At 29.8% G+C, this 16,311-nt stretch overlaps 1 pseudogene; it reads right to left on the bottom strand.

The window, feature by feature from the left end:
• Positions 1-335: 335 nt before the first annotated feature.
• On the bottom strand, positions 336-1,684 carry LOC145760256 (uncharacterized; annotated as a pseudogene).
• Between the last annotated feature and the right edge of the window lie 14,627 nt (positions 1,685-16,311).

Raw genomic sequence — 16,311 nt, 5'->3', positions numbered from 1 at the left:
GATCTTCCGGCATCAGTTGCTACTTTAATAAGTTTATTCTCAAAGTGCGAGCGAGGGTTTTCAGTCCAGTTTGTAGTGAAGAAGAAAGGATCAATTTCGACTTCTGCAATCCCTAAACTTGTATTATCTCAGGCTTTGGGGACCATTGCAGAAAAGTACGTTAAACTAGGAAAATTTAGGTACGTTTTTTTATCTGAATTTAGGTTAAAAAGTCGCGTTGACGAAGTCGTTAGAATAAAATGAAAAAGTTGTAAAGTTGTTTCCCATGTTACATGGGGCTCCCGTAACGCAAGACAACGTAATGAGGATGCATATTCTGACTGTTGCTTCGGTGTTTACGATTCCATAATGTACAAGGTGTGGAAGCTAGTTAAATTACAGTAGTCTACGCTTAAGGTTTTTAACATATACTTTAATTTGTTGACCACATTCAAAAAGAGATCCCATAACAAAGGTTGTCTTGCTAGAAATGGCTCGCGAACGACACGCAAAGCCTGGAGGAAAAAGGACTTTGAATCCCCGTTGTACTCCGTTTCATTCTTATTTTTTTGCTCTGAAAGCCAACTTAAAATATCAGCAGTAATGCTCTCGTCAGCTAGTTCAAGTGATTTTAGAGTTTTTGGCAGATGGATTCATTTGTTGTTGTTAAAACTCATTCGAATTCCGCTAAATTCCAGAGATCGAATTTTAAGCCAACTGCTGATAATTTCTTCCCATAAAATAGAAGTCTATTAAAATAAAATTTAAGGTTATTTAAACAGGGAAACCACAAGAATCTGGTAAAAAAATATAAAACAAGGTTTTTTATATAAACTATAAAAGCTGTAAAAAACGAACTCAAACCACATTACAAACATAAGAAGCCCTATTTTATTAATTCATTATAAATTAAATAACGTGTCGATGTAGTGGCTTAATGTACATACCTCTTCCGCACTAAAATGAACCAGCTGAAAACCACAAGTAGCCAATGAAAATTCTTTAACCCCAGTTAACATACTTAAACTCTCCTTGGCATCTAACATCGACAAAGGATCAACATGTTTGAAATGAAGTTGTTGGACTTAAAAGGTTTCGTATTATGTCAGCGGTGGTGATTAGAATAACATCTTCAAATCTGTAAAAAAATGAGTTTTCTACATGAACTAAAAGATATAAAACAAAAGATATTTAAAATAAGAGTCTAAACATTAAAAGCCGAAATAAATTAATAGTAATCTCTAATATATGAGTACGCAGACTAGTTCTGGGTATACATAAGACAAATTGTAAAAACACTACATATAGTAAATGTATTTTAAAAATTGTGGGTAAACTAAGATTTACATGCAATATTAACGTCAAAAAACGCAACTTTGTCAAGTATTCGCTTTTAAGTGGTTAATTTGCATATAACAATTTGCAGGAACGTTAGGAAATGTAAGTTTTGTTTATCCTTAATACCAGCACTTCATACTAAGAACCAACAAAAAGACAAAAACCTAAAATTTTAACTCAAAAATTATTCCAATCTATGAATATACCTAATAGCAGAAAGGTCGATTCTCAAACCCTTCATCCTTGCCTTACGTAGAACTGTCAGAAGTACGTCAGAGAACTAGTCATGTATTGACCCCACCACAGCTACTTCCAGTTTTATGGTAACAACTTTTAAGTCATCTGATATAAAATTTATTCGCTTCATGAAGGCGTGTAATTGAATAAGGACAACATACCTAAGAATTATTGCCTAGGATTTATAAATTAACTCAATAATTTAACCATAAAATCTACAATTATATAACGAACTGTTTTTGGGATAAGTTTTTTAGCTTTACACACCTTAGATGGGTTTCAATTCCTTTAAATTGACTAAAAATTCATGATTTTGGGTTTTAAAACAAATATTTTCACATACCGTCTTCTTGTACAGTTTGTTTTAATTATGACGTCACATCTTTTGTTTCGCTTACTTTCTCTAGCGCCAACTTTAACGCTGTCAATGTAGCCCTTGTAAAATGTTTACTCTCCTTCCAAGTTCTCAGATAGTAGGGTATTTTTTAACTTTACGCGAAAATCGACATCGTTGATAATTCGCTTCTCGGCATTCGCTCCTTGGGAAAAGAGGTTGGCAAATGTTGTTTAATTTTAAGAACTCATCCACTGCATGCATTAGAATACACTGGCGCATGTTAAGAGATAAAACAATCGGAAGATTTTCTTCGATAAGACATACTGGTGAAAACAGATTATTTTTTCCAATCGTTATCACACGTTTATTAAGCATTTTACCAGTGACATCATGCGTGAATGCGTGATCTCAGCCCAGCCCCGATTGCGGCAAGAAGTTTTGCAATCAACAACCTTTCCCGAAAAAAAATCCCTTTTCGGTCAAGGGTCAAAATAAAAGCCTTTAAAATGGATATTACGATATTTTGTGGCAGGGGGTTTTCAGCTATGAAGCTGTACAACAGATTTTGTGACTCCGTGACGTCACTTTCGTTGACCAGCCGATAGAACATCGCCTTGGCCAGCGATTCACAACACTAAAAAAATCATTTTATTTTATTTAAAATATCTGAACAAAAATTTGTTAAAGTTTAAAATTATGCAACTTAAAACAAATATTTTTCCTACAAATTCAACATAGTCGACCAACTTTTAACTATCCAAACGTAATTATATTATCAATAAACCCAAAGTAACGTCTTATTAAATTACTATATTAATTAGCGGTAAGCACAGGTAGTTTATTTGTTTTAATACAAAAATCAGAAAAATACGGTAAATTCTATTAAATTTATCATATTTAATTTTAAATTATATTAAATTATTCAAAACAACGCATTACTAAATAATGTTATTTACATTTTTGAACGTGTTTTCTAAAAAAACTAATTTAACATGAAAGTACTTTGTTAATAACAAACCTATGATGTTCTCACCTCTAATAGCACTTTAAAATGAACGTGAAATACTAGGTCATTCACACACGTGGTTTTATAACAAAACTTGTAACTAATGTGGTTAATCAAAAATGTTAATTATTCCCTAAAGAATGTAGGTTTGTGTCAATTTAAGTATTTTTATTTAAAAAACAACCACTTATAAATGTATGTAGAAGTCACCTGTAAAAGTTAATTTTTATTATAAATATTTATAAAAGAATGACGCAAGAAGAGAGACGGGCTTGCGGGTTCGTTTGGCACATGTGCCAAAAAATGTGCCAAACAAAATGTGCCAAAATATTGGCACAAAAAATGTGCCTATTGAAATGGCACATTTTATGTGCCAAAAATTGGCACATAAAAAAAAATGTGCCAAGGTTGCCAAATAATTTTTTTTTTTACATTTATTTTTTCTTGATGTGAGAAAGAAAGCTTAAAGACCTAAACATAGAGTAACATCAGTAACCCCGACAATGTCTCGAGTTAAATTTGCCAGTGTGGAATATTATAGGTTGTAATTGCCCGATAATAATAAGATGCTGGTTGTGTGTTGGCAGCATGAGTTTATACCGTTTATAGCGTTACCTCATATTGCCAGTGTTACTATAGATATTACATTAGATGTAATGTAACTTATATAGTGTCACGCCATTTTATTTATTTATTTGTTTTAATTTTTTTATTATTATTTATTATAATAAATTGATGTTAGTGTTTAAAATCTAATTCGATTATAAATACATATATATCAAGGTAAAAGTGTTTTTAAAAATAAAATAAAAATAAATATTTTTATGCCATGATTAAATCACAAAGACTTTAAAAAGTTGCACTTTTAAATATTTTATTTAAAAAACAATGTAATTTTTGTAGAAAGGTCGGAGACGTTTGTAAATTAAAAAAAACTTACCTCAAAATTAAATTATCACTGCAAATTACAACTTGATTTTTTTATTTTTAGTTTACAGAAAGTTGCTTTTATTATTAATATCCACGACGTGATCTTGCAACAAACTAAAAAGCTTTATATTAAAGTATTTTCTATTGATAGATATTTATACAAACGCAAAAATCAAAATTAAATCGTATAATTTTTCTTAAATATTTTGTTATTACAGTGTTTATTGGTGGCAAAAACTCCAAAGACAAAAAAAAAATCAGAACTCCAAACTTCGATCAACAGGCAATTTTTAGTTTCGTTTGCCTTTGGTTCTTAAAAAAAATTGTGTGTCAATTCAACTTCTCTTTTACATTTATTTATAACTGGGGGTGCTGAAACCGGAAAAAGTCATCCAATTCATTGTCTTTACATGAAACTCAACGTTTATTTTAAAAATAGTTGAAAATCCAGTTGACCTTTCTGTGCTTTTGGTAGCTCCAAATCTGGTGTCGGCATTTGCAATTGGCGGTCAAACTATTCACAACGCATTTCGTATAAATCCTGGTATAAAGATGAGTCAACCTTATGGATTAACTAAAGAAGTTGCCAATTCACTTAGGGCTCAATATCAACATATTCTAATTATTGTTAAAATTTCTATGGTGAGCAAGAAAATGTTAGGTGTAATTAGCGAACGATTTTAGTCTTGAGGCCACTTTTTCATTAGCAGACCAGACTTTTTGACTTCATTTAGCAGACCAGACTTTTTGACTGCGTTCATTAGCAGACCAGACTTTTTGACTGCGTATTAACAAAGCTAAATCAAAATTGGTCAAAAAGGCTATCAGTATTTAATCAAATATTAAATACACTTTTGTTAATAAAAAAGGAATGCTGAAACTAGTCTAAAATTTCTGCGCGACTTAAGCGTGCCTTTACTGACAATTACGCGCCAACCGTTTTAACTGGAATTTTCTAGAAGATTCAACTGATTATAATTTTTATTCGTTATATTTAGAATATTTTTAAGCCTTATTACTATTCTAAAATATAATAAAATATCTAATTTAAGTTTTATTTATTTTATTAATATTTAAGTTACAGTTTAAATTTAAATATACACTAAGATTCAAATTGCCAAAATATTGAGAACTCTGTGGTAGTTTTAGCCCCACTTTTCGCCTAAAATTCTCAACCTTTTTTCAAAATTTCAAATTCTAACGGCAACAATGTCTTTAGTTTTTTTTTAATTTGGCATACCGTGGCGCTAATCTCAGATTAGCCCCACATGTTTACGCTAAATTTTTCGAAATTTTGGCACATTTTGTTGTCAAAATAGGCACTATTTTTTTATATTTTTATTAATTTTAGCGAAAAAAAATTGTCAAAAATCAAAAACTTTGGAAAAAATTTATTATTTACTAAAAATAATATTAATATTTAATTTTAAGAAAGTGTGTTAAAAAGTTGGTGGTTTTAGCCTCATAGACGAGCCGCCAATGAGCGGTGATGATATTTTACACGTTCGATATGTTGAATAAATATCAAATACTAATAAATGATTGTATGACATTTAAAATCAAAATTAATTAGAGTTTATATAATGTAAAAAAAGCACCTAAATATGCAGAAGTACAAAAAATTAAAACTTTGATTTTTCGCGATGACCCAAAATTTTTAAAACAAATTTAATAAACAAGCGATTATTCCGTAAATGTCGAATACCAAAACTAAACGAACAAGTCTGAACAGTTATTTCTGATAGTTACCAATGCGTAAAAATTTCAATTCTGTGGTACTTTAAAAAAGAGTTATTACGCGAAAACCTTTTTAACGGTGGTAATATTTAGCGTGTCGTTATTATTTGATTATTGACACTGGCAAACCATTCACTAAACTTTTACTCTGGATGTTCGCAAAATGTATTATCATTTTTACATGTAAACACACATATCATCAAAACAAATTCAAGCCACGTTTTTACCCAACAATTTGTTTTAAACCTTAGGTCCAGGTATATTCCAGTTCCAAGATAAGCTCCGCATTAATCCGGGATAAGTCGCGTTGACGAAGTCGTTAGAATAAAATTAAAAAGTTAAATTGTTTTCCATGTTACATGGGGCTCCTGTAACGTAAGACGACGTAATAAGGATGCATATTCTGACTGTTGCTTTGGTGTTAACGATTCCGTAATGTTCAAAGTGTTGGAGCTAGGTAAATTACAGTGGTCTACGCTTAAGGTTTTTAAATTATGCTTTAATTTGTTGACCATATTATATTTAAAAAAAGATCCCATAGCAAAGGTTGTCGTGCTAGAGATGATTCGCGAATGACACGCAAAGCCTGGAGGAAAAATGGCTTTGAATCTCCGCTGTACTTCGTTTCATTCTCGTTTGTTTGCTCTGAAAACCATCTTTTTTTACACACCTTAAATGGGTTTAAAATTTTTTTAATGGACTAAAAATTTATGATTTGGGGTTTTTAAACAAATATTTTCACATACCGTCTTCTTGTGCAGTTTGTTTTAATTGTGACGTCACACCTTTAGTTTCCCTTACTTTCTCTAGCGCCAACTTTAATGCTGTCAACGTGGCCCTTTTAAAATGTTCACACCCCTTCCAGGTCCTTAGATCGAGGATAGTAGGGTATTTTTTAACTCCACGCGAAAATGGACATCGTTGATAGTTCGCTTCTCGGCATTCGCTCCTTGGGAAAAGAGGTTGACAAATGTTTTTAATTTTAATAACTCATCCACTGCATGCATCAGAATACACTGGCGCATGTTAAGAGATAAAACAATCGGAAGATTCTCTTCGACAAGACATACTGGTGAAAACAGATTCTTTTTCCAAATCGTTATCACCACGTTTATTGAGCATTTTACCAGCGACATCATGCGTGAGTCCGTGATCTCAGCCCAGCCCCGATTGCGGCAAGAAGTTTTGCAATCACCAACCCTTCCCGAAAATAAAATTTTTTTTCGGTCAAGGGTCAGAATAAAAGCCTTTAAAATAGATATTACGATATTCTGGGGCAGGAATCATCATAAAAATCATTTTATATTATTCGAAATATCTAAACAAAAATGTTTTAAAATTTTTTTTTTGTTTTTAAATTTTTAAAAAAAATAAAGTTTAAAATTTAGTGAAGTATTGCCTGTATATATAAAAAAGTATAAACGCAAATTTTTTAATAGCTGCATGTAAGACACCGCACCACAAATAAAAAAAAATAGTTAATAAATTCTCTTTTTTAACCATAGTTTAGAAAAAAGTTAAGTTAATTAAGCCACCTTAAAATAATTATTTTACTGCCTTTACTCTAAATTCAACTCATAACAAATAATTTTTCTACATAGTCGACCAACCTTTAACATTTCAAACGTAACTATATTATCAATAAACCCAAATTAACGTCTTATTAAATTATTATGTTAATTAGCGGTAAGCTCAGGTAATTTATTTGTTTTAATACAAAAATCAAAAAAATACGGTAAATTTTATTAAACTTATCCTATTTAATTTTAAATTATTTAAAACAACGTATAACTAATTCATATTTATTACACTTCGAAACGTGTCTTTTAAAAAACTAATTTAACATCAAAGTACTTTGTTTTTAACAATTCTATGATGTTCTCACCTTCAATAGCAATTCAAAATGAACGTGAAATACTAGGTCATACACACGTGGTTTTAAAACAAAACTTGTAACTGTAATATGGTTAATCAAAAATGTTAATTATCCCCTAAAGATTGTAACTTTGTGTCAATTTAAATCTTTTTATTTAAAAAACAACATCTTATAAATGTATGTAGAAGTCACCTGTAAAGGTCAATTTTTTTATATCTCTAAAAAAATGTATGATTAACTCAAAACTATTTGTCTATCCTGTACGTACAAATGCACTAATTCTTGATTCCGTAGTTACCGTTGCAGTTGGTTGTCGACTAATGATATTAGTAAATGTTGATGTTGCCGATGAAATATGCAACAGATGTCTGGGGAATGTTAATTGTCTTATTAAAGGCCATATGGAATTTGGAATTTTTCAATACATAGCCATCCAATATTAAATGTTGACCAATCCCAAATTATTTAATTCAACAATATTCTTAATTTAACACCTTTAAACATACCCCATTATTTAACAAACGACAACATCATTGCCATTCTTTCACAAATTCACGTTGCTCATTATCAAAACACAAAACCAACGCATTGGATTAATTATCCGATTCCATTAAATCTTTTTCGGCGTGACATATTACGTGGCCCTCAAAGAAATGCGGATAACGAAGTTCGAATTGTTGTTGTTAATACCACAGAACAATCTGAACATAGACACGTCCTTTCTGGCAATCACTGGTTTACTGTTGCTTACCAATTGATTAGGGCAACCGAAATTTTTTTGTTATTTGTATTCAGATTAAAAAAGTAGCCAATACTAAAATAAGATTTAACGCAGTATTTACGATCAATTTTTTAATATATATTTATTGTTTGTTGTTGCTTTATACAAATTATATTACTTAATATTATCTCTCAAACACGCGCTTTATTTTAGTAATAATTAGATAATAATAAAAAGGTTATTTATTTTATCGTGTTTGGTTAATAAAAAGATGTTTCTACGTAATATTTTAATAGAAAATTTTTAAATATTTCAACCTAAAAATTATATATCTAAAATTATTTCTGGGGATGCATTAAAAATGAAAAATTTTTAATTATTGTGATGTGGAATATAGACGTTGTTTTAATATATTTACAACGCTAGTCGCAGTTATACGATATGAGTATAGAAATGGGGGTTAGAAATATTGTCGTATTAACCGATTCAGTTTAATGTTAAGACTTTTAATTATGCTAAATGCTTTTATGCAATACATTTATTTTACTCGCTTCTGAGGTTTAAAATACATAACGTGGTATAACATGGCGTAACAAAGTATAGAAAATATTAATAAAATGCCAAAACTGTACAATTGCTCGCCCTACAGGATTCATTCTTATTTCTGTACAATAGGCTGTAGTCAAAACTTGCACTTAATATACTTAATAACATTGAAATTGTAAATACATATATATTTATAAATTCCACTAATTTTTTTAGGTTTAAAAAAAGTTTGAATTACAAACAATTAATGTATATTTGTAAATCATTTTTAATTTAATTAATGCCTTGATAACTAAAACCAAGCATTCGAGGATAACATTAAATACCGATCAACTCTTTGCTTTGTCACTTTTAAGTCACAAGCGTAATGTTAAAGGTGCATGTGCTGCAAGGTCACTTAGAGAAAATCTAGCAAGCATGCAGGTGCGAAATTTTGGTTTTTTGTTTGTTAGTAGCTTTTATTCATATTTTAACATAAACAAAGTAGCTTATAGTTTTACGTTAATTTGTGCAAAAAAAAAAATTAAGAAAATTAATTAAATCTACTTTAAACGATATACGTAAATTTACAAATATACTAAAATATTTTTGTTTTACCAGAAAATTTTATTGGATTAGATTTTTGTTATAATTTACAATGGAAGAAATCGAAGTTCAAGACATTAACAAAAAAATAAATATTTTTTTGATTCCAACAGCAGTTTCACCTGTCAAACAAGGAAAGGCGAAATCATATTTCAGAGCACAAGCTGCTGCTGGTAAAAGAAAGTTAAATGTCTTTTCTTTCGACCCACAACAACAAACAAAGTTTGCCAAAGAAAAAAAAAACATTATTGCACGTGGTGTTGCAGTTGGAACTTTCCGATATGATGGAAAACTAGAAATTGTCGTGAACCCGGGAAATGTATGTGAAGCCCCAAATCGTCAATTACAACACTTGCCTAAAGAAGTAGAGCTTGTATCGATTGCCAAGTTTTGTGAGGGTAACTCCTCGCTACAAGTTAAGGTTTTCGAAAGCGATTTTTTTGGCCGAGAATATGGTTTCAAGACAATACGTTATAGCAGGCGATAACACTAATTTAATTGGCATTATTTTGTGGAAAGACAATTTAGTCAATTGTCTGGAAGCAGGAAAGTATCATACAAAATTTGGTGACAAACATTACATTAAATTTGGCCCATTTTCATTGGAAACAGAAATTGATAAAATACCAGCGATAAAATTTTCTCCAATCGCGGATCCCTTTTTTTTAAGCGGTAAGGTTTCTTCAGTATCTGGAATAAGACGTTATCAAAAATGTGTTATGCCCAGTTGTGCGGGAGAAATACTTAACCTAAATCCCAAGTTTGCTAAGTCCCTACTTTGTAAGCGAGTCTCTAGACTTGAAAATCTTACAAATGTTTGTGTTGCAACGATTGATTTTTTAAAAGAAAATATTTATTATAAAATAACTTTACCCAACGCAATTTTGATAAATTGCTACGGTATTGACATAAATATTGACGATGATTTAATTGCATTTCAATTTTTAGAAAATGAAGAGCTCGCAATAATTGTTGATACGAAATATAACGTAATTTACAAATTGTGAACAAATTACTTTAAATTGCAAATTAAACTTTTTTCAACTTGAACTTACAGTGTTTAAAAACCCCAAATCATAAATTTTTAGTCCATTAAAAAAATTTTAAACCCATTTAAGGTGTGTAAAAAAAGATGGTTTTCAGAGCAAACAAACGAGAATGAAACGAAGTACAGCGGAGATTCAAAGCCATTTTTCCTCCAGGCTTTGCGTGTCATTCGCGAATCATCTCTAGCACGACAACCTTTGCTATGGGATCTTTTTTTAAATATAATATGGTCAACAAATTAAAGCATAATTTAAAAACCTTAAGCGTAGACCACTGTAATTTACCTAGCTCCAACACTTTGAACATTACGGAATCGTTAACACCAAAGCAACAGTCAGAATATGCATCCTTATTACGTCGTCTTACGTTACAGGAGCCCCATGTAACATGGAAAACAATTTAACTTTTTAATTTTATTCTAACGACTTCGTCAACGCGACTTATCCCGGATTAATGCGGAGCTTATCTTGGAACTGGAATATACCTGGACCTAAGGTTTAAAACAAATTGTTGGGTAAAAACGTGGCTTGAATTTGTTTTGATGATATGTGTGTTTACATGTAAAAATGATAATACATTTTGCGAACATCCAGAGTAAAAGTTTAGTGAATGGTTTGCCAGTGTCAATAATCAAATAATAACGACACGCTAAATATTACCACCGTTAAAAAGGTTTTCGCGTAATAACTCTTTTTTAAAGTACCACAGAATTGAAATTTTTACGCATTGGTAACTATCAGAAATAACTGTTCAGACTTGTTCGTTTAGTTTTGGTATTCGACATTTACGGAATAATCGCTTGTTTATTAAATTTGTTTTAAAAATTTTGGGTCATCGCGAAAAATCAAAGTTTTAATTTTTTGTACTTCTGCATATTTAGGTGCTTTTTTTACATTATATAAACTCTAATTAATTTTGATTTTAAATGTCATACAATCATTTATTAGTATTTGATATTTATTCAACATATCGAACGTGTAAAATATCATCACCGCTCATTGGCGGCTCGTCTATGAGGCTAAAACCACCAACTTTTTAACACACTTTCTTAAAATTAAATATTAATATTATTTTTAGTAAATAATAAATTTTTTCCAAAGTTTTTGATTTTTGACAATTTTTTTTCGCTAAAATTAATAAAAATATAAAAAAATAGTGCCTATTTTGACAACAAAATGTGCCAAAATTTCGAAAAATTTAGCGTAAACATGTGGGGCTAATCTGAGATTAGCGCCACGGTATGCCAAATTAAAAAAAAACTAAAGACATTGTTGCCGTTAGAATTTGAAATTTTGAAAAAAGGTTGAGAATTTTAGGCGAAAAGTGGGGCTAAAACTACCACAGAGTTCTCAATATTTTGGCAATTTGAATCTTAGTGTATATTTAAATTTAAACTGTAACTTAAATATTAATAAAATAAATAAAACTTAAATTAGATATTTTATTATATTTTAGAATAGTAATAAGGCTTAAAAATATTCTAAATATAACGAATAAAAATTATAATCAGTTGAATCTTCTAGAAAATTCCAGTTAAAACGGTTGGCGCGTAATTGTCAGTAAAGGCACGCTTAAGTCGCGCAGAAATTTTAGACTAGTTTCAGCATTCCTTTTTTATTAACAAAAGTGTATTTAATATTTGATTAAATACTGATAGCCTTTTTGACCAATTTTGATTTAGCTTTGTTAATACGCAGTCAAAAAGTCTGGTCTGCTAATGAAGGATTTAGCTTGTCTACCGACACTTATAAACAGCTTTAACGACATAATTAAATGAAATAAAAACCACAGGGCCTAAACAAAACAGGAAGTTTAACATTCAGTGGTTTTTGAGAAAGGAATGGTTTACTGTAAGCGAGAAAACAAAACGTTTATTTTGTTTTTACTGCTTGTTGTTTCGAAATAGTGGAGAATGGAGGTTACTTGGTCGAAGGAAGGCTTTAATGATATGCAACATATTTCAGGCAGAATAAAAAAAACACGAAAGTTCAAAAGTGGACATCAACAATGCACTTTCATATAGCCTACTAGGTAGATATTCAGTCACAGATTAGTGTAGGACACAGCTTATCTGTTGAGAGACACAATGAAATTGTTAAAAAAAATAGACACAGTCTCGACCTTATTGTTGACTGTTTAAAATTCTGTGGAGTACATGGAATAGGTATGCGAGGACATGATGAATCAGAAGATTCCTCCAACCGAGGCATATTTTTGGATTTATTGCAGCAAATAGCAAATCAGATACCGTATTAAAAAAGCATTTGAAAAGTGCCACAGAAAATAAATACACATCGAAAACGATCCAAAATAAACTTTTAGGTTGCATGTTTACTGTATATAGAACTATATTGGAGAAAAACATGGGTAATGCTGATTTTGTTGCTGTTTAAGCAGACGAAACAACTGATATTGCCAATCGATCACAATTTCCAGTACTTCTCAGGTTTGTGGTGAATGGCTATCCAGTTGAACGGCTTCTGTCATATTATGAAGCTAATGATCGTACTGCTGATGGTATGACCTCCCTTTTAAAATATGCACTTCAACCTTTTCGACTTTTTTCAGCTTATTGCCCAGACCTATGATGGTGCATCTGTTATGAGTGGAACAAAATGGCGTTCAAAAAAAATGCAGGAATGTTTTTTTCTGGAAAATAATCGATTATGCCTGCCCTCCACTGTTGATGTGTTGAGTTTTCCTGGAAAATATTCGATTATGCCTGCCCTCCACTGTTGATGTGTTAAGTTTTACTGGTAAAAGTTGATCATGTTTCTCCAGTTAATTTGGGAAAATTTTTTCCAATTAATTTGGGAATTATTCGGTTGTTATGTGTTTGGTTAGAGATTAACAAATATTAAGATTAATAAGTTTCAAAGGTTTTTTTAAACATACTTAAAATTTTATTTAAACTTTAAATTAGTTAACATATTTGATACTTTCCAAATTAGTTTTTATAATTTAATTACCCATGTATCAGTTAGTTTGTATATTTATGTTTGTAGCGTGAACATTGGCAACTTTCACATTACAAACTAACTTGGACAAATTTTATGACAACATAGACTGAAGAAAATTAGTGTTAAAATTTTAAGTCTTGTTTAAAAGTTTGCACCTATTTGTATTGAAACAACAACGCCTATTAATAAATTTGAATTATTAGCTTTTAAATTAAAACTCCAACATTCTACCAACTAAGTCACCTAACAACGCTTTTTATTTTTATATGCCAAGTTTTTTTGTTTAAAGTTACTTTGCGAGTTTTTGTTGCAAATAAAACATAATTTTATCTTATATTTTATTTGCATTTTAAAAAATGAAAAAAAATAAACATAAAAGTTTTGATAAATTTTTTTGTAGATTTTAAAGTATTTTTAAATTTTGCTAATTGAATGGGTTATTTTAATTTCCGTATGATTTAAAAAAAAAAAATTAAAACAGCAAGTAACAAAGTTTATAGCTACTTATATTACAATAAAATCTAGTTTAAGAATTAAACGAAATAAAACATGAATATTTCGACGTAAGAAAAACTATTTTTAGTTTTGTAAATATCCTTGATAATCGTGATGTCCATTACGTAATGTTTGCAAGGTATTATACGAAAAACAAAATAAATAATTAGTAAAGCACATAATTATATAGTTATTTTTCATAATTATAGTTATCATTAAAAAGGTATAAATCAAAATAATAAATGTTTTCTGGATTCGAATTAAATATTTAGACATAATTGTAGTAAATTCTTAATTTGGGTAAATTCATATCGTTTGTATCGAGTAATAGATGAGTTTTCGGGTTCGATTTCCGGTGTAGGAATTTTTATTCAATTTTGATAACACAAATGTTATTAGGTTAGTATCACAGCTACTTTGAATCTGTTAGTAAAAATTAATTATGATCAATTTTTTGGCGTTTACTCTTGTCAGCTAGGTATAATTACTGGGGTCGGGACTTTAATACCCATTAGTGGTTTAGTTGTAGAATCCACGCCTGTCACGTTTGGGGCTTGGCTTCGATTTTCAGCCAATGCAGTTTTTAATTATTTCATGAGATCAAATTGTATATTGAGATCAAATTGTATATTATAATGCGACCGCTGAGATGTTGGCCATATTAATAATTTTTATAATACATATTTAAGAAAATTGAAAGAAACGATTATACATTATATAATAAATAAAAATAAAGGTTAATTTTAACAAAACAAGACTGAAGCCTTGCGATTTTAAACTGTATTCTGAATTAAACACTTTTTTATTAGGCAAAGACACAAAAAACATCTAAGTATTGATCACTGAAACAATATGTAAAATCACAATACAATTGTCCATTTTCTGCATATTGTTTTAAGATTTTCTATATATATAAATATGTATAAAGTAAATTTTAAAATTTATCTGATTAATAAGAGAAAGAATGTAAATAATATTGATTTATTCAATTTGGATAATTTAAATACTAATGTATTTGGTAAATTAAGAATTTTATATGTTATGTGTTTTATCTGAAAAGTAAGTCATTTATCGCATCGAAGCGAAAAAAAAGTGGATCCCTTAACTGTATTCAAGCAGGTGGGAAAATGCGCCACTATCTGCTAGGGTATTAGATTAACGCTTCAAGCGGTTAATAGAGCAACTTAATAGTGGCTTTAGGTCTTAAAGGGGTGCTTGAGGGGTTGTTTTTGTACCGGCAGCGTGGTGTAGTGGCTAAAACACTTGCCTACACTACTAAGGTCCCGGTTTCGAACCCTTTAACAGCACGTAATCAGCAGCTTAATTATCGGGCAATTAGAACCAATAATATTTAACCTGCAAGAAACAGTTGTTTTTATGCGTTTAGCTCGGGCAGTTGACTTTTCCAGATCCAACATAAACTTATCTAAGATAAACTTATATAAAAAAATTCTATCAAATTAAAAAAAAAGGATAATTGACTAAATAAAGATTTGGTTTGGAATATTTAAATATTTTACATTTTATTTTTTAAAGCTTTAAGCGTTAATGCAATACCCCAGCAGACAGAGCGCATCTTCCACCCGCTTCAAGCAGTTAATGGTTCCCCTTTTTTTCGCTTCGACGCGATTAACGGCCACCTAATGAACTGTGTGATTAGAACGAACATCGATATCTAATTTTTATGGTAAATACTTTGACCTATATTTTGGACTTCGTGGGTCTGATTGGAATTACGTCAACAATGGTGGTTATTGTTATGCGATAGGAACTTTACAAATACTACTATGACGTTTATAAACCCGTGAGTTTCTCTCAGAATTAAATATTTTATCCTTATTATTTTGGAAATAAAAAACAAATAATATGGTTAAAATATTCAATTCTGAGATAAACATACGTGTTTAATAACATTATAGTATCATAACAGTAACCATCATTGTTAACGTAATTCCAATCAGACCAACGACATTCCAATTTTTTTATTTGATAAACAAGTGTTAAAATATGATTAAAAAACGAAAGTTGATTTTTACACATATTTTACATATATTTTTAACCAATATTTTCTCACTTTACTCAGACTTATTATTTTCAAACAATATTTTTTAGATTAACACGGACAGCGACCAAAACGTTGGTAAATTATTTAAGCGTAAAACTTACACTGATCCATTATTTTATAAATAACCTAAAAATAATTAAACGATATTTAGCTAGAGTTAAATCTTTATTTTAAATAGCAACATATAAAATAATAAAATCAACAATATATTAAAATTTCAAAAAATTTAATCATTAAATTTTAATAACAAATTTCTATTAATTAGTAATTAGTGACATTTAAATGTCGTAAATAGGAGGTTTGCGATTCGTTGGGATAATAACAAACATACTAAAAATTTAGAACTTTTACTTTTAAAGAACAACAAGCATTTATATTTTTTATACGAACAAAAACTTGAATAAACAAACACCTATTAATTAGTAATTAGTGACAAAAACTAAAATTTTATT

This window comes from Corella eumyota, chromosome 7, assembly GCF_963082875.1.
Source record: "Corella eumyota chromosome 7, kaCorEumy4.1, whole genome shotgun sequence".
Lineage (NCBI taxonomy): Eukaryota > Metazoa > Chordata > Ascidiacea > Phlebobranchia > Corellidae > Corella > Corella eumyota.
The sequence above is the reverse complement of the archived record's forward strand: the minus strand, read 5'-3'. Positions and strand labels throughout refer to the sequence as shown.